We start from the raw sequence: 19,922 nt of genomic DNA, 5'->3' as shown, positions 1-19,922 counted from the left end.
ATAAATTTAGTATTCTTTCCCCCATAAATTTGGCTTCTGCTCTAGTTTTTCAACTAATCTAGCACTTATAGCTCTTACTGATTACCTTAAAAAAGCAATTGATGAAGGTAAATTTGCAGTCTCCATAGTTGTTGACCTATCTAAGGTCTTTGACACTATTGATCACACAATTCCTTGCGCTAAGCTCTAAGCCATTGGAATAACAGGTCCGCCACTACTTCTAATCTGCAGTTACTTACAAGATAGAAAACAAGTCGTTAACATTTCTGGGTACTACTCTAAAGAAGCTACTACTAATATAGGTGTACCGCAGGGGTCCATATTAGGTCCCTTACTTTTTCTAATTTATATGAATGATCTGCCTAGTTGCCTCTCCTCATCGAAGTGCATTCTGTACGCTGATGACACTACTATATTTAATTCTAACAATTGTGTAAAAACACTAACAAGTAAGCTAAACGAAGATCTTCTGTCAATTCGGGAGGTGTGAACATAATAAGCTGCAGATTAACCATAATAAGACCAATTTTGTTGTCTTTACCTCGCATCAGAGATCACCTGAGTACCTTCAATCCATTTCCATCAACAATCACCTAATCACTGCAGTTCATCATTGCACCTATTTGGGTGTGGAATTTGATTGCCACCTTAAATTTCACCTTCACATAGCTAACGTAAAAAAGAAAATGGCATATGGAATACGCGTTCTAATTAAAGCACAACCATATTTCTCAATTTCTACTCTAATGTCGCTGTATTATGCCTTTGTTCATTCTCATATCAATATAACATTGAATCATGTGGAAACACTTATAACAGTCACCTAACGTCATTGCAAGTCATATTCGAGATCGAGCTATTCGTCTAATAACATTTTCATCTCGTAGCATTAATGCGAATTAGTTATTACATGCTCATAATATTTTGAATGTGACTGATCTTGTTAAATATAACCTCGCCATTTTTATTTTTAGGGCAATAAACAATAATATTCCAGTAACCATCATACCAAAGACGTCTCTCATTAATATAAGTAATACTAGATTTGCAGAGAATATGAACTTTATTTTACCCGGCGTTCGCACCAACTATAGCAAGCAGTCATTACACTTTTCAGCTTTATCTCTCTGGAACACATTACCATTTCCCTTAAAATTGTTGAAATCTCGCAGGTTTCATACAGACTATCTTGTAGCTTTATCCGACTATCATTTTTCAGTGTAGTATGTTTTTTTTTTTCCTTTTTCAACTTTAACAGTGTTTCTCTATTTATTTCCTGCATTTCTTTTTTTCATTTTATTGGAAAAACACCCTTTGTAGTTTTCCCTATTATTGACTAATCCACAGCCTTGTTGTTATTTAATGCATTGAACTGCTGCATTTTTTCATTTATGCCTTGTCTTTTAAAAACTTTTATTATTGTAAACTTTACATGTTGCCATTGTTGTTTGTATTAATAATTCTTGTCATCACGCATAGGAGGTCCCATTTCAGTTTCTAACTACGGGACCTCCTTCTGTATATACTTATCATGTAATTATCCCCGTTTTTGTATTGAATAAACTGATTCTGATTCTGATGGGTAAATGGTTATATAAATGTAACATGCAAGTTCAGGGTCAGAATCATAACTGGCGCAAGAGGGATCTCGCTCGTGAGACATCGTGACTGTAATGACACCATAATGAATTTGTATGGTTGCTGTGCTGTACAGCAGCTTTGATGAATAATGAAAACATCATAAAGTAATGCAACATAAACAGAAGCAAGGAAAGGAATCGCAACACCAGCGATTGCTACAGGTGCTCATGCGTGTGACTCCTTTCCTTCTGTCTTGTGCAGCACTCCCCAGTGCTGTAGCCATCTGTTAGGTAGTCTAATTAAAGTGAAATTCATACAGTCAATAGTCCATTAGAAAAGAAAGATGTTAGCCAGAATAATAAAACCAGATTTTTGGCTCTTGTATGGGAATCAGGAGCTCAACATTTGTTGGTGAGCTTTCTCCTTTTCTAACACCACCAAATGTTTTTCATGCGGTAATAATTGGTACTCTACAAAGGTTACACGAATACTAGTCTTTGGAAAAAAACAAACACAAGAAAGTCAGTTTTCAGTGGTATACTGTATTTGAAGAACATGTACAGGCTAGCCTGTCTTAGGCCATCAGAGAAGCTGAAAATGAAAAGCAGGAAATGTAAGTCAGTACCTGAAATCAACCAAACAGTAATAAAAAAGACTCGCAGAGCTCCATTTCTTCTTGAAGATCGCAATCTGTGCGCAAGCCGCCAGAGTTTTTGAGCGGGCTCCTTTGCTTCTCTTCATTTGCTGGCGTGTGCCCTCTTCGCATATGCCAACGAGGTATCTGGAATGAATATGAGATAGGCAGGTGACAAATGCAATAAAAAACACCCATGCAAAAAACAATTGCAACAACTAACTTATAATTCCAGGTTTATTCCACATCACCTACTAAGCCTGGCACGTAATTTCAGCCCCTACCACTATCATAATTAACCTGTTAAGATACACACAGATCTCAGCAGCCCCACACGGTCATCTATCCAAATCTTAGCCCTCATGCTAGGCTATTTCACACTACAACGGAAATACATGTAGCAATGATGGTATCCATGCAATGAAAGGCTTGTGTAAGTATATGTGTACCTGCATTCTTAACAGGCATAATCAGTGATGGACCAACTGAAAACTTTGTTCTTACATATGCAAGAAATAATGTGATTATGATAACTTATCAGCTTGAAACTGCCAATCTCAGCAAAGAACAAGTGATACTTTCAATGTAACACGATGCAGAAATGAAAGATGGCATGTTGTCTTTCTGATGGAGAAGTCAAAATCAGGTACTATGAAAAGAAAACCCCAAAGACACTAGTCCAATAAATCTGCCTTGTGTTCAGTCTCCTGAGTAATATGGTTTACTGGCAATGCTATTTGTGCAACAAGGGTAAGAGAGATTGAGCACACTAATACATGTCACTGTAACTGGCGGATACAATTTGCAAAATATACTGCCTAGCCTCACATGCTTCCTTCAGAGCATCATTACCTGCTTTTTGGGGTTAACCTGTAAAAATGGCAGCGCATAACAGACAAGGCAATACCATGTAGTGCTACCTTGGAGTGTTAACTTGGTCAGTCTTTGCTAGAAGGAACTTTTCAGAAAAAAAGTTGGAAACTGCCAACTGTAGCACACATTTTACAGCAAGTAGATCACCTATATTCACCCTTGTTCTTAGTGCTATGTTATAAAAAACAAGGCTATTAAACAAGCTAAAGTCTGTCTATGGCAATACATAACCGTAATCTGAGTTAGCTCTGCGGAATGCCCACTATTTGCTTTGTTTAAATAATATATTAATTTCTCAAACACAGGGCATTACATGAGGGATGGGCTTCAGTTCGATAAAGAAAAATTTCTTCTATAATGGCCTTGATATAGTACAGTTTGATCGGCGAGATCATTCCAGTCCTTGGCCATCTGAATGAAGAACTTCAGGTAGAAAGAAGTATGTACGAGCGGCAGATACATGGTCTCCTTATGATGGATGCACGATGATGCAGTGGCGATGTACAGGCAAATTTCATAGTTAAGAGAGGAAGAATTTGAAATACAAAAAACTTGGTAATTTTGTCTTATTTCTAAATAGTGAAAGTTAGTCTGTAAGGACATGCTACAGTAAGAATAATAATATGTGGTTTTTATTGGCGCTAGGGCCAAATATGGCCAAAGAGCGCCATGACAAATGGTGATGGTTTTTCAATGTACTGTAAATAGAGTGGACTATGTGTTGTAAATGGTTAATGTAACACGGCTGTAAAAAGGCCTAAAAGCAAGTTGCTGTAAATTGCGTAAAATATATTGGTATTAAAATAATGACAATGACTATATATAATTATTAGAGTTATGACTATCAAAATTCCGTTACGGATTAATAATATACTAAAACTTATACAAGAGCACTAGTGCCTCAAAAGGTTCCAATTGAAGTCAAGGGCTGAGAGGCACGTGCTATAAAAACTTTTTGAACTGCAGCTGCAGCCTGCAAGACGAGGCTGCACTACAGATACCCTGGCCAGATGATTTGTAAAGCGTTTATGTCTGCTAAAAACTTTAAGACTGCATTAAAATCAAAAAGCGGCTCATGGCGAAGAAAGAATGCTGGGTGAAGAGGGATGTGCTCACAATATGCAGGATAAAAGTACTTTTTAGGCTGGGCTTCTATTTCAGGGCACTGAACATGGAGGTCTGTAAGAATGTTGCCACACCTATCAGATTTTGGAGGATCACTTCCAAAAAAGAAGGTAAGAGTGTGTGCCATAGGTATGACCTATTCTTAACCTGCAAAGAAGCACTTCCTTATGTCTTGCCGTTTTCTCGGACATCCATTTCCCTATTCTTGGTTTGATCATATGTAGCTTGTTTGACACTTCGCTGTGCCACTGCCTTTGCCAAGATCTCCGCAACTGATGGTGCAAGAAAGGCTTTAGGTCTGTGGGAGACATAGCTATGTTTGTGTCTGTATATTTAAAAACTACTGACATGGCACTTTCGTCTGCACCTACATTGCCTTTTATGCCTTCTATGGCCAGGTACCCAGCACACTATGACCACTTGGTTGCCCATGTAAGCTGAGCATAACCAGCTGTAGAGTTCGTTAAAAACTGAATTCTTAGTGTTTTCGTAGACTCATTAGAGCTCTAACGATGCTCAATGAGTCTGTGAACACAATTGCTTTGGTAACATTCATGTTACCAAAGCTTTATGTTATCATGCTTTATGTGTTTAACTGCCGAGAGGATTGCGTATGCTTCCGCTGTAAAAATACTTTTATGTGGATTTAGTGCACCAGATGTTGAAAAAGACGGTCCCAGAGCTGCGTAAGCAACACCAGCAGGAGATTTGGAAGCGTCTGTGTAAAATTCTGCATGAGTACTTCGCCTGAAGCTCGAGGAAGTGCGAATGTATATGAGTCTCAGGTACGTGCTTGGAGACCTCTATAAAAGAGACATCGCACTCAATAGTCTGCCACTCCCAAGGTGGTGGAAGCCGACTGGGAGCCGTTAAGACATTGACTTGAAGTAGTATGCCTGTTTCTTCAGCCGACGCTTCTACACGCAGGGACAAAGGAGTCATCACAGACGGTCGGTTTCGATACAGCCTGGCAGCCGATATGTCGCTTATAGTGGAATGGCATGGGTGTTCTACATCTGCCTTTACTTTCAGGGAGTAAGATAAACTTAAATATGCTCTTTGGAGATGCAGGGACCATTCATCCGACTCAACATACAGGCTTTCTACAGGGCTAGTCCTGAAGGTGCCTGTAACAAGCCGAATACCCAGATGGTGAACGGGGTCTAACATCTTTAAAGCACTAGGTGTTGCAGAGTTATAAACTACGGCTCCGTAGTCAAGGCGTGACCGTACAAGGCTTTCGTATAAGCTAAGGAGGCATCTCCTGTCGCTTCCCCATGATGTGCATGACAAGAGCTTCAGCAGATTCATAGCCTTCAGGCACTTTGTTTTCAGGTACTTCAGGTATGGGACAAAAGTTAACTTAGAATCTAAGATGAGGCCTAAAAATTTATGTTCATGGCTCACAGATAGCCGTTCTCCATTAAGGTCAATAACAGGGTCTGGTTGCATACCTCTTTTGTTCGAGAAGAGGACGCACATGCTTTTTTTGGGGTTTAGTCTAAACCCATCCTCGTCCGCCCCCTTGGAAATCTTGTTGAGGCCAAGCTGAACCTGTCACTCGCAGATAGCAAGATTACAAGATTTGTAACCGATTTGCACATCATCCACGAACACGGAATAAAACATTGTGCCTGGTATGACACTGTGGAGAGAGTTCATTTTTACAACAAATAGAGTGCAACTCGGCACACCTCCTTGTGGTACACCAGTCTCTTGGGTAAATGGACGAGATAAGACGTTACCAACTCGAACACGGAATGTGCGGTTCGAGAGATAACTTTGGATCACGTTCAGCAAGTTGCCTCGGGTGCCCATTCCAGCCAGATCCTGAAGAATTCCAAAACGCCAAGTGGTGTCATATGCTTTCTACATGTCTAAGAACACCGACAAGAAAAACTGTTTATGCACAAAGGCATCACGGATATTTGTCTCGATGCGGACAAGGTGATCCGTTGTGGATCTACCTTCCCTGAAACCGCTTTATAAGGGATCTAGTGTTTTGTTACTTTCAAGAAAATGAATCAGGCGCCAGTTAGTCATTTTCTCAAAGAGTTTGCACAGGCAACTTGTTAGGGCTATAGGCCTATAACTGCTGGCCGAAGTCGGGTACTTGCCCTCTTTGAGAATAGGAATTATTATTGCCTCTTTCCAAGCAGCCGGGATGTACCCACCACAGAATATGGAGTTAAAAAGCAACAGAAGTGTTTTGTGAGTTTCAGGGTGTAGGTGTTTGATCATGTCATAAGCTATTCTGTCTCTTCCTGGTGCTGACTTATTACAACAACTCAGTGAGGCCTGAAACTCTGCCATGGTAAATGAACGGTTGTAGGATTCATTTTTTGTTATTTTCCGATCCAGGGGCAATAGCTCTGCTTGCCGCTGGTACCGTAGAAATGTATCTGTGTAATGGGCCGAACTGGACATGTACTCGAAGTGACCTAGAAAATCAACCTGGTCTTCAAGAGTGTTTCCCTGGGCCGCGATTTTGTAGCGATGCCTTATGACTTATTCTATACTAGTCTTATCATCCACCGCTCACAGCCGGCTGATCCCGTTGATAACGCGATCGGACCGTCGCTCTGACCACTGACAAAGCGCGAAATGGCATTATTACCGGAAAGGCATCGCTACAAAATACCGGCCCTTATTGTTTACTAATGGTAGAGGATGAGTTTGCCGGCCATTTAATTTGTTAACTCGGTTCCAGGCTTTCCTTCCGTCTGTGTAAGAGTTTATGCCTGATATGTATTTTTGCCAGCTTTCCCTTTTGGCACGTTGGCGCGTTCTTCTACCCTCACTCTTTACTTTCTTAAAGTTTATGAGATTTTCTGTGGTTGGAGAGTCACGAAGGTGTCCCCAAGCCTTATTTTGCTTTCGTCGTGCGTCCCTACAGTCATCGTTCCACCAGGGAACATGTCATCTCGAATGCTTTCCTTGTGTTTCTGGGATGCCTATGGAAGCTATATTCACAATAAATGCTGTGAAATATGCCACTGTATCACGTATGTTACGTGTACGGATGTCATCCTATGTTAAGTGGGTGAGCTCTCTGTATTGCTTCCAGTTGGCAGAGTCAATCTTCCACTGGGGAACATGAGAAGAGTTTTCTTCACTTTTTGTTAATATTAGAACGATAGAGAAGTGGTCACTCCTGTAAGGGTTTTGGATGACATTCCACTCCAGATATGGCATGAGTGTACTTGATGCGATGCTTAAATCTATAGTGACTATGTTTTGTGTGCAACGCTGTAGAATGTGGGCTATTTTTTTTATTTAGCAAGGACGCATCAGTGGAGAAAAAAAAGTTTTCAATTAAGCGCCCTCTCGCGTCACAACAAGAGTTGCCCCCACAGGCTGCTAAGGGTATTTATATCTCCAACAACGATACAGTATAGACCACTTATAACGTAACCGCTTATAGTGCAGGACCGGATATAGTACGGGCTTTTCAGACTCCCGTTAATTTTCCCATAGCACTCCATGTATACGCATACCGCTTACAGTGCAGCCGCGTGAGACGAAATACCGGTTATAATGTGGCTTCCACGGGAAAATCTCCCCGACAAGGGCGGTGACGAGCACGCTTCTCAACGAGGTGCACCCACCGATGGGAGAGGAGATCAACGAGGGCGATGCGGAGGAGGAGCATGAGACATGGCGCATGAGTCCAAGGGCGATAAAATCATTGCCGCGTGCCGGATGTGCGAGTGAAAGCGCGCGGGGGACGCGCGCCTTCACGGAGAGCGAACGCACAGCGGAGAGCAAACGCGACTGTCAACGCGCGAAAGGCCGTGGGGGTATGGGAGGGAGGGTGGGCGACGCTCTGCTGTGGCACCAAATGCGTATCTTGCAACCGGGTGCAAGGGTAACTGGCGACGCTATCTCCCACGCGAAAGGAGCAAAGCGGGAAGGCAGCATGGGAGGGAGGGAGGGAGGGGGCGGCTTCTACTCTGCCAACAAATGCGTTCGCGCCTGTGCTGGCTGTCGGTGTTGTCACGCGCACCGTATCTTGAAAGCGATCTCCACGCGGCTCTGACCTTTGCATGCGCTGTGCTTACGCCGCTCAGTTTCCGTTGAAGCGATAGACCGCATGAACCTTTGCTCGCTGCGGCGGCCGCGTTACCCGACGCCTGCCTTTTGACAGTGGTTGTCTGCGGTCATCGAGTCTATATTCATGTTTGCTTGTGCGCGTTGAGACCACGCTTGTTAATTCAGTTAGTAAGCGAATGTGTCAAGATTATGCAGCCGATAAAACTACTATCCCTACTCCTTATAGCACTCTACTAATTTGCTATCGCAATTGATGCTTCGCCTTGCAGGCGAAACTGAGAATTTTTTTTTCATTATTACTTTGTCTGCTACATGTGAAGATCGTGGGTACTTGGACATTAACCTTTCAACGTTCGTAAATTTAAACGGATGCAAAACTCCCAGTCGCACGCTTCGATTCTCGGGTACGCGCGGCTGCTTGGTCTACCATGTTTTGCATACGTGCAGGGCTTGAAAATCGTTGTTTTGGTTATAGTGCGATACCGTTTATAGTGCAGATATTCACGACTCCGGCGATTTACGTTATAAGCGGTCTACACTGTATATGGTTGAGGAAGTTCAGCGATAAAGCTTAGAAACTCTGATCTCGAGAGTTCATAATTAGGAGGGATGTATAGGGAAATTATAGTGACGAACTTCTGAAATAGCACCGCTCGGACTGCTACTGCCTCAAGAGGAGTTCGGAGAAGTAACTCCTGACAAGCAACATCTTTGTTCACTATGATGGCGACACTGCCTGAAGAGGCGAGTGCGTGATCTCGATCTTTTTGGAAAATGGCGTATTTCCTGAGGAAGTTACTTTGTGTTGGTTTTAGGTGTGTCTCCTGAACACACAGCAGCTTTGGATTGTATTTGTGTAGAAGTTCTTCAATGTCATCGAGGTTGTGCAATAGACCTCTCACGTTCCAGTGTAATATTTGTGTATCCATATTGTTTATGTTAATATGCTGTGTGTCAAGAGGATTCAAGTTGGCTTACGAAGCCTTTCCAGGCCCCGTAATCCGTCGTTTGTTTGTCTTGGAGCGGTCGCAAGAATCATGCCGCTCCCGGTTGCGCCGTCTGGCTTGGGGTTATGTCCATCAACTCCTGGGAGCCGCTGGACTTCCGCTCACTCGAGCGGGGTAGTTTCGGGGCAGGCCTTGCCTCGAAAAGCAGGGCCTTGGAGGCCACCAACCCAGAGGTCGATGGGCCCTCCTTCAGAGACGGCGCATCAGCGCTGGCTGCCATCGCCCGGGGGGTATCGTGGCACAGCCGTGGCCACACTCTTTGTGGGCCGGGCCGATGCCGGAGTCTGCTGCAGCGTTGCCCCCTTTCGCGCTGCACCAGCATACCCTGCGGTATGTAGGAAGGAAACACGTTTCCGCGCTTCTTGAAATGAGATATTTTCTTTCACTTTAAATGTAATTATATATTTTTCCTTCTCCACGTAGGACATGATCAGGAATATGTGGCATACTCACAGTCGCAGTTCGCAAAGTGGAGCGTGCCAGTGCAGTTGTCGGAAGCGTGTTCTTGTTTGCCACATTTTGTGCAAGTGAACCGGCAGCAGCAGCCTTGCGAGCCATGGCCAAATCTTTGACATTTGAAACATCTGCGTGGATTCGGAATGTAGGGTCTTAATCGTGTCTTTGTGTAACCAGTTTCGAGAGATGCTGGCAGTACACTCGTCGCAAAGGTGAGAATGAGATGTTTCGTACAAATTTCTTTGTTGTCGCATGTGATTGTTATTCTTTGCACTTTGACAACATCCTGTTCCTTCCATCCTTCGACTAGTTCTTCTTCGCTCAGATTCATGAGATCATCATCTGATACCACACCTCTGGATGTGTTCATTGAGCGACGTGGGGTTACAATGATTTTAACATCACCAAAAGCAAGGAGATCAAATCAAATCAAACTTTATTTCACATCCAATACATGATGTAGGTGGCACAGACAAAGAGCCAAAATCAATTTGGCTTGACAGGGGTCTGTGCCCCTTTCAAAATTGTGTAAAAGTAAAGAAAACAATAATTAGGAACAGCAATCAGACATTGTTAGATAGCATTGTACAATGGCAGGAGAGGAATCTAAATATACGCAATGAAAAAAGTGTGGTTCAAGCAATGTAATAGAGGGAAAATCATCATTGTTGCAGAACTGTAAGGAATGAAGTAAGTAATGAGAAACCAAGTGAATTTAACAAGGACGGTAATGAGTGGGACGATTTGAAATCTTTTCATGTTGTAACTTGTCGCGCACTTCAAGCACTAGGTCACCGCTAGATATTTTAGTGATTTTGTATCTGGGACCCAGCACGTCCGTGAGAACTTTTGCAACGGTGAAAGGTGAAAGGGTTCTGACTGTTTTTTTCGGGGCATTGACTATGTATAACATGGTAGTGCGGGAATGATTCCTTGCGTTGGGCAAAAAATTGTTGAGTTTCTTCGGTGCGCCCTTTTTTCGAAAGAGGGGGATCAGGCAGTCAGGGAAAGGTACTTAAAGCCATAAATACTTTATTTGATTTAGGCAGCTATGCCAGCCGCCCACCACCGAGCCCAACAAGGGGACATTACGAGACTCAAAGGATATGAAGACGCCAGCTGTACGTAGCTACTATAACCTAATATAAAATACCCTCGGTTGGATAGACTACACCAGGTTAACCCTTGCTGCCTGGGAAGTCGGAAGTAAGAGGAAGAGAGGAGGATACAGGAAAGATGCAAAGTGAGAGAGAAAGACGAAGATTCGAGAGGAAGATAGGAAAAGGCAACTACCGATTTCCCCCGGGTGGGTCAGACATGCTACTGTAGTAGAAATACTCGTTATAAATAAATATAGCTGTCGAGCTTTGAATAGATTCAAGGGTCCCATACTGGACAGGAATATTTTATTTTCAGTCGTACTTTTATCGAATATAGTTTTACAGAAAGTGGTGCGAATATCAAGCAACAATGCAAATAATCAAGAATGCAGTTAGCTTCCTTGCTTATTTTTGTGCAAAAGCACTACTAGCCTACCAACCAGGATTTCGCCTCTGTCTGGATGAAACCTCTATATACAGCAGCCCGCAAAAAGAAAATAATGTGCGACCGATGCTGGAATAGAACCTCAGCCGTTGAGCACAGCAGCCCAGTCCTCTAACCATTAGGCCATGATTCCATGCATACTTCTCTCATTCCAAAGCCAGCCAGCTCTTTGAAACACTTGACGTACGCACCCCATGCCACTTCGTCTTCTTTCTTTGTGACAGCTCGCATGTGACGTCATGAAAATCAACCGTGCTCCCTATAAAATGTGCACGCGTGCCGTGCCACTTAGTCACTCCTCCCTTACGTCTCGCCTTGTGCGCAACGACAACCACAGGCGTATGTGTGAAAAAAAAAGAAAAGAATACATAGTCTAACAACGACATCGCGACTACAAAGCATTTAATTTGCAACCGGTCAAACAACGACCTAGCAATGCCTAGCTTGCTGCAAGAAAAGGGCTGATTTTTCTGCAATTTGAAGTTTGAAGTTTATTGAATACTTAGTGCAGATACAAAAGTATAGATATTTAGTACAGAAAAAGGTCCCATGGTGTAAACACTGTAGGGGGACCTTTTATAATGTTAAAAGAAACACCAATGCTACTTAACAGCAGAAAAACAGCGAAATATAAAAATACAAAAATATAAATACAAATGCACATACATATTGAGGCGAAACAATAATACAATGGAAAATATAAAACGATAGGGATAAGGCATAAGCTGAATTAGGAAACGAAGCAAACAGTATTCAAAACGACAGAGTTGAAGTTGTGTTTAAAAGACATCTTCAATAAACGGTGCTATAGATTAAACATGAAATTGCGAAGCTGATGTTTGAATGACGATATAGAAAAGGCAGACTTTGTTTTGATAATAGCGCTTTCTCGCATCCTTCATTAGAGCATTCAGTGTGTTACAATACTGCTTATAATGATCAAGTAGATGCACATTAAATGGTTGTCGTTTTGTTTTTTTATATAAGTTATCTTTCTTAAGCAGGCTATTAAGTAGTCCCTTTGTAAACCATGGGTTTCTAAGGGAAGCATAACGTTTACGGCACTGTACACTTGTTGTCGATGAAGATACGCAATTAGATATTACAGAGATGAAAGCGGTGTATGCCAATTCAACACTATTCATTGAAGTGGCACAAGACCAATCGGAATTAGATACCATTTCTTTAAATTTGTCGCGATCAAACTTATTCTTAACAAAGCTTACGCTATTAATGCGAGGACTGTTCTCAAAGCAAAGTGCAACTGGGAAATGATCTGTAATATTGCTTTGAAGAATGAATGCGGAGGGAGGATAAAGAAGGTTCGAAAGTGCATGGTCAATAAGTGTTCCCAAACCATTATTAGTGCAACGGGTGGGAAGGGAGAGTAGAGATTCAAGACCATAACCTTGGAAACAGCTGACATACTGAGTTAGATAAGAGGAGGAAGCATCAAGTAAATTTATGTTAATGTTACCCAAGATGATGACGGACTTTTTTTTCTTTGAAAGAATGTCAATAATAGTGTCAAGTACTTCACAAAAAGCAAGAATAGGTGAATGTGGTGATCGATAAATGGTACCAAAGACAATATTATTATCAATGCCTATTACAGAGTGGTCAACCTCAATCCCAGAGACTCACAATCACAGATATTTAAGTGAAGATCAAGCCTACGCTTGTATTTAATGTCAGACCGAATAAACATGGCTGAGCCACCATGTTGCGATAAAATGCAATTGCAATATTCTGCATTGTATGATGGAAAACCATAAATATTTTTATCGAAATCACTCAGCCATGTCTCAGAAACACATATAATTGAGAAAGAATGAAGACAAGAAGACAATAATATCTGATAACCACGAAAATTTTTGCGAAGACTACGTGAATTGAAATGAATCGCTGAATGATAGTTATGTGAAAAGTAGGATTAGATTTCGTTAACGGAAATGTACGACATCCGATCAGATCAGTATACGAGGAACCGAGGAAAAAAAAACAAGAGAAAGCCTGGTCAATTTAACCAAAAATCACAAGGTCCGAGTCACTCTTTATGCGAAAAACTTGGCTATCAGTAAATTGCCTTGCCTTGATGCGGCGCAGTCATCAGTCCACAAAAAAAGCCACTTTTTTTCTTACTTCAGTTGCAAGGCCTTGCTGAATAATTGCTTATTCTGTGGAGTGAGGTGGTCATTGACGAAAACAGCTTTGCCTCGTGCTTTGCTGAATCCAATGTCACTAGTGTTAAGGCGTGCCTTTTGGGCTTTGCCTATGAACTCGGTTGTCAAGGCGCAAGAGTGAAATTGGACAAGCAAGTGCTTTGTATCAGAAGCAGATGGAACACAATGAATGACATCAATATCATTAGCAGAAACAGGACATTCTATTTTAGAGGCAATAGTTTGAAGAATTGTCATGCAGTCTTCACCCTGGGTAAACGGAATGCCTTTGATTCCCAGGTTGTTTTTTCGTGAGTACTGTTCCACGTCACCAATTCGTTTTTCCAAAGATTCGTTATGCACGATTAGGGTTTTGTTCATTGCAGTTAGTTCTTCCTTTTCAGTTTTGAGGGATTCAACAGTCCTGTTCAGAAAATCAAGACTGCTTGCTAGTCCCTCTATCTCGTCCTTTAGACCTTTAGTGACCAAGGAAGGCTGGGAATCTAGCTTGGATACTATAGTTATCATTATCTTGTCAAGCAGGTTATCAAGTTTGTCTTTGGAAGTATTTTCTAGCTGTTCCACGCGTTTGGACAGTTCAGCGACAGTTGGCATGGTTAAAAGACAACACCGGAAGCAGCAGCAACAGCAGCAGTGGCACTAAATTATAAACTAAATGAATAGCAATTACTATACAGACAAGGAAAATGTGCACGAACCTGTGAAGCCGAGATGGAAGAGTCAAGCATGCACACACTGCTACACCGCCACTGCTGCTGCTGAACGAAGTTGAGTGGTCCGTAGGACGTTTATATAGCCAAGCTGCTGGCGACCAGGCGCAGGCACAGATCCGAAGGCAGCAGTGAGCTGTCAGAATCACGCCGGGAGCCCGATGACGCCTGCTGCTGGCGATTAGGCCGGTCACTTGCATGTGTAGGGTCGTGAGTAGGTGCTGAAGAGTAGTTTAGGCAGGCCGATAGCGCAAACCTGTGAAGCCGAGACGGAAGAATCAAGCATGCACACACTGCTACACCGCCACTGCTGCTGCTGAATGGTCCAAGAAAATGCGCTTTCGCTCGATATTTCGTGGTTGCCACAGCCAAACCATGTCATTTTGTAATGTGTTTTGAGCAAAAAAGATTATGGGGTAGATTGGTTCCTGAATTTAAAGGTATAAGATAGAGAAGTTTTCGTTCTATTAATAACGTAGTTAGAAGCAGGGTAAGACTAATGTTGGTGGAAAGAAACTGGAGAAGTTTAATTGACATTCACAGTCGTTAACCAAGTGTTACATCGGTCTTGACTTCCACGCACAAAGCAAAGCCAATCAATGACATCAACTTCAGTGACAAACATGACGAAATTTTGTTTCCAGAAGTCAACCTAACACAGATTTCCTGGTTCGTTGAAGAAAATGAATGCTCAGTTCCATCCCTCGTTAGGCTCCAATCTAACCATGTCCCCTACCCCCCCCTCCTTATACGTTCTCAGCCTTGCTCAAAATGATTTTCTGCTTCCAGCCCTGCAGTGTAGCACATATAACACATTTTTTGCAACTATCAGGTTCTTAGGCATAATTCAGTGTTGTATTGAAGTCATGGAAAAATACACCACAGCAATATATTTTTTTTAATGTTCATTGCATGATAAAATAATGGCCATTTGCATGGTGTCTTTCTCGAGCAATGGGCATAAAATGAACTAAAGCAAGAAAATTGTACTAAGACTCAGTGCTGATAGCAGGCAAAGATTCATCATCAGCCAGTTCTATGTCTGCTGCCAGACAAAGGCCTCACCCAACTTGGTTCACCCACATCGCTCCTTTGGTGCTATGAGTGCCTACATTACTCCTGCAAATTTCTTAATCTCATGATTCCATCTCAGTCACTGGCAGCCCCCTACAGTGCTTCACTTCCCTCGGTATCCATTCTGCTACATCCTTAAAGGCCAGTGGTTGTTAGTATGGTGCATTAGATGGTCTGCCCACTTGCATTTGTTTCACTTAATGTCAACTAGAATGTCACCAACTTCCATTTGTTCTCTAACCCAACCAGCTCTCTTCCACGCCCTTACGCCTTGCCTTGTGCACATAACACCTGCAGGCGTATGTGTGAAAAAAAAAAAACATTGTCTAACAATGACATCCCGACTGCAAAGCATGTAATTAGCAACCGGTCAAACAATGACCTAGCAATGCCTAGCTCGTGCGAGCGTCCATCACGCGTCATTTTAGTGCCTTTAAGTGGCAATGATCAGCGAGACCAGCAGAAGTACTCTCAAGTGCACTGAGAACTCTCCTGTGCAAGAGTCGTCTAATGCGATGTTCCCTTCAGGACGATGCACGACCATATTATAGTGTTCTCGTGCGATATAGCTAAAAATGCGGGAGGCTGTACCTTTCTTTTTAGAGAAATTAGTAAGTTGCTCTTCATCACTTTGGCAGTACCTGCCAAGTGCACACCAACCTATACTTATTCTCCCACTAATTTCTTTTTTGCAAAATGGTTCTGCAGTCATTAGATGGCCAAGGTAAATGTACTCTCTCACTAATTCCGATATCTCCTGGCCTATCATGAATTGCTTTTACCTCCCAGGCTATGAACATTAGTTCTTGCCACATTAATCTTGAAACCTACACTTACGTTTTCTATGTTGAGAACCTCACTCATTCTTTGCAACTCATTCCCCAAGTTGCTTAACAAAACAATATTGTCAGGATATCAAATTAAACATTACAAAGGCTGTCACCATAGTTTCATCACATAGTTAACTGCTACATGCCTGCCAAGGTTTGCAAGAGTGTATATTATGGTAGACCAAGAAGCCTTCAATGAAAAACTACAGACAATGCAGCACATTATAATTTAGTAAGGTATGCATATCATGAAAAGCACCTTCTAAAATTCCTAATCTATTCTCCTGGAAGTGAAACAGGTCTAGTGAAATTTGTAGCACAGTCTTCAAGTAGATAGCCTGGTCCACACAGTCAATGATATAAAGTACTGTATTTACTCGATTGTAATGTGACCACGATTGTAACGCGAGGGGTGACTTTTCATTGCGTCCAGCAAAAAAAAAAAAAAAAAAGAAGAAGAAACCGCTAAAGTAACGCGAGACCACCGGATGCATGAAAAAGTCGCAGCTTCGCCCGAAAGGCGAAGCATCAATTGCGATAGCAAATTAGTAGAGAGCTATATGGAGTAAGGACACTAGTTTTATCGGCTTTATAAACTTGGACACATCCGCTTGCTAACTGAATTAAGCATGGTGTCAGTGCGCACAAGCAAACACTCGACAATCCCACTCGACGACCACAGACAACCGCTGTCAAAACGCTGGGGCGCAGCAACAGCGAGCGAAGGTTCGTAGGGTCTATCGCTTCAACAGAAACTGAGCGGCGAAAGCACAGCGCATACAAAGCTATGAGCCATCTGCAGATCGCTTTCAAGATATGGTGCGGGCGATCGCCGCAGCCGGGTAAAGTACAAGTGCGTAGTTGCGGGCAGAGTAGAAGCTGCCCCCCCCCCCCCTCCCTCCCGCACTGCCTTCCTGCTTTCCTCCATTTGCGTGCAAGACTGAGTCGCCAGTTCCCTTTGCGCCATTGGTGCTGCAGCACAACGTTGCCCCCCCTCCCTCCCTCCCATCCCCCCCGGCCTTTCCTTTCGCGCGACGGTCGCGTTTGCTCTTCGCTGTGCGATCGCTCTCCGTGAAAGTGTGCATCCCTCGCACGCTTTCACTCGCACATTTCGCTCGTTGATTAGAATTCGGTGCATCATTGCACTTTTTAGACAGCTTGAATTTCGGTATTCAATTGTAACGTGAGGATAGACTTCACGTAGCAAAAATCTGGAATAAAACTCGCATTACAATCAAGTAAATACGGTAGTTCGAAAGAGGCATAGCGATAAACAACGTAGGGACCAGCAGTATTGCCAAGAAACATAAATTTGTCGGAAACCCCTAGCTCACGTACTAAAATTTCCGCACAGCCTCTTATCTAAAGTTGAAGAACGACTTTTGCACAGATAGGATTAACATGCCTCAAAAGAATAAAATTTACCCAGGACTGAAAGACATAGTTCATTGGCACTGCAACACACAACCTGCTGACCTGTGAACTGTATAATTTTCACTGGGAGGGAAGCCTTTTTAATGACTAGTCCACATATAACAATATTCAGCCATAATGATGGAATTGTAGTGCCCGCATCTGCTACGATAACGGGGGCTCTCACAGCAAAAACAATGAAGGAAATAAAGCTGGCATTAATCTCCAGTCATCAGCTCAGCAGCTTACGTGTCGGTCGTTTTTACTTTCGTGCTCCACAGAGGGGATCTCGATGTGAAGATGACCGAACCTAGCAACAACGTTGCACATCAAGCCCTCTCCGAGTCTAGCCCTCGCCTCCCCAATATCACAGACATGCGATTTCAGCTACCACCCTTTTGGTTGCAGAATCCCCAGGTGTGGTTTCTACAGGCCGAAGCGCAATTCCACCTGCACCGGATCACTTCGCAGACGACGCAGTACTACAAGGTGATCTCATCACTATCACCCGAAGTAGTCAATGACTGTACCGACATCCTCGCCCAGCCCTTGGGTAAAAACTCATACGATCGCCTCAAGGAAAAGATCCTGATTCGTACCGTACTTCTTACTGGAACATTATTTTATCCAAATGTTCAAAGAAGCAAGAGGTACTTACCTGTGAAAAAATTCAAGGGTCGCCCCTACACGTGCAGCATATTTGATGCTCAAGCAGTGTAGTGGACAGCAAACAGGTACTCAATAGCCAGCTTCGAGCCGATGTTCGGTATTATAAGCTCCCTATCCACAAACAGATGGCAGGTGCATTGAAAGATAGACTGACCTGGAAAAAAGCAGATTTACAGTGAGAAAGATACAATTTTATGTTGATACACGCCCTGAGCAGTATTACTCATTTATTCTCCAGACGTTAATAAGAAAGGAGTTGACCTGAACCAGGCTATTTCAGTAAAATCTGGCAGTACCATATTATAGGCAGATCAGAAAATTGTTAATCTGGAAGTGGGGGTGTGCAAATAAAAAAAAATCAAATACGAATGTTTAGCTAAGAGGTCTCGGAACATTGAAAATCTTCTTCAAGTTCTCACTTATCTGCCTTCAACACTGGCACTCAGCTGCCAGCCAAGAACGCTAACCTTCACAGTCAATTGAGGAAAGCGCTCATGCCTGTTGCACAGCACACCACACGAGTCACAGATGAAAGTATGCCTGTTGTAGGAATGTGCACCGCTCCTGTCAGTAACAGTGGTCATGAGACTACTGTTTTATTTGTCGCTCTTAAGCGGTGTCCCCGTGATGTGATCCTTGGCCAGGATTTCTTGCCTGCCCACTCCACACTTATTGACTGTGCAAACGGTGTTTTTCAACTGGAGTTCCTGTCTGAACCTGACATTGTTCGTGATCCCCTGAAACATCTATGCTGCATTGATTTCATTTGCTCACCATCCCAAGCAGCAACTTAAGTCTCTTCAACACATTCTATTCGTGTAACAATATTCCATTAGTTTGAAGACATTTCAAGTTTCCTTTTGTAAACTTTTATGGCAACTGAGTGTTTGAGCAACGTACTGGCAATATTAGGGCCAAGAAACTAAACGAGAAACCACATTATATCTTATCTATAAAGGTTCTATTGTGTGAGGCAAATCCTCGAACTACAGATTTTTGTCTCTGACTCCTTGATTTAACATAAGTGGTTGCATGATAGTTAGTTAGTCGATTCGGGTTTAATGGCGCAAAAGCGACTAAAGCCATGCTGCGCCAGCCACAAGATGTTAAAAAATCAAACGTTAGGGCAGCGAAGGCTGCATTACTTTATAATTTATGTGAAAATCGGGTTTCATCTAAAAAGATCAACAATTCAGTGAAAGGCACTAGCGGATCATCTCTATTGAGGCGGGGTGTAAAGATATATGAAAGTTGTATAGATTCTGTAAAAGCTTCCGTCTCTGTGTTTCAATATGTGGACATGTCATAATAATGTGCGTTACTGTAAGCGGTTCATGGCACTTCTCGCAAGTTGGCAGGTTTTCTTTTTGAAGTAGGAAATTGTGGGTCAGGTGAGTATGTCCAATTCGAAGACGACATAGGATCACCTCATAGAAACGTTGCTGGTGACTGCATGATTTCCATTCGCCAAACAGGGGTTTTGTTGCGTGTAACTTGTAATTTATAATTTATGCAAGAATCCCATTTTTGTTGTCACTTTGATGCTAGGGCCTTACGAATTGCTCGGATGCTGTCGTTGTATGGAAGTTTTGTACGAGTTATGACTTTGCGCGCTGCCATGGACGCGCATCTATCTGCTGCTTCATTCCCTGGTATCCCAGCATGGCTAGGCACCCAGCAGAATCGTATGGTTCTTCCGTAATTGTTATAAACCACCATGTTTAAGATATCGCCGAGCAGGGGTTCACAGGCAGAGTTTAAATTTAAAG

The 19,922-nt window shown here is 42.7% G+C and overlaps 1 long non-coding RNA gene across 1 annotated transcript in view; it reads right to left on the bottom strand.

Annotated features, from left to right (window-relative positions):
* Positions 1-2,121: 2,121 nt before the first annotated feature.
* LOC125945113 (uncharacterized) overlaps positions 2,122-19,922 on the bottom strand; it is a 34,893-nt gene continuing 17,092 nt past the window's right edge. The window contains exons 6-9 of the long non-coding RNA XR_007466659.1: positions 18,143-18,307; positions 14,156-14,423; positions 5,908-6,043; positions 2,122-2,362 (exon numbers count right to left, since the gene is read on the bottom strand). This is a non-coding gene — a long non-coding RNA (uncharacterized LOC125945113). The remainder of the gene's footprint in view (positions 2,363-5,907; positions 6,044-14,155; positions 14,424-18,142; positions 18,308-19,922) is intronic.

This window comes from Dermacentor silvarum, chromosome 1, assembly GCF_013339745.2.
Source record: "Dermacentor silvarum isolate Dsil-2018 chromosome 1, BIME_Dsil_1.4, whole genome shotgun sequence".
Classification (NCBI taxonomy): domain Eukaryota; kingdom Metazoa; phylum Arthropoda; class Arachnida; order Ixodida; family Ixodidae; genus Dermacentor; species Dermacentor silvarum.
Note: the sequence above shows the minus strand (reverse complement) of the source record. Positions and strands in the feature narration are given on the sequence as shown.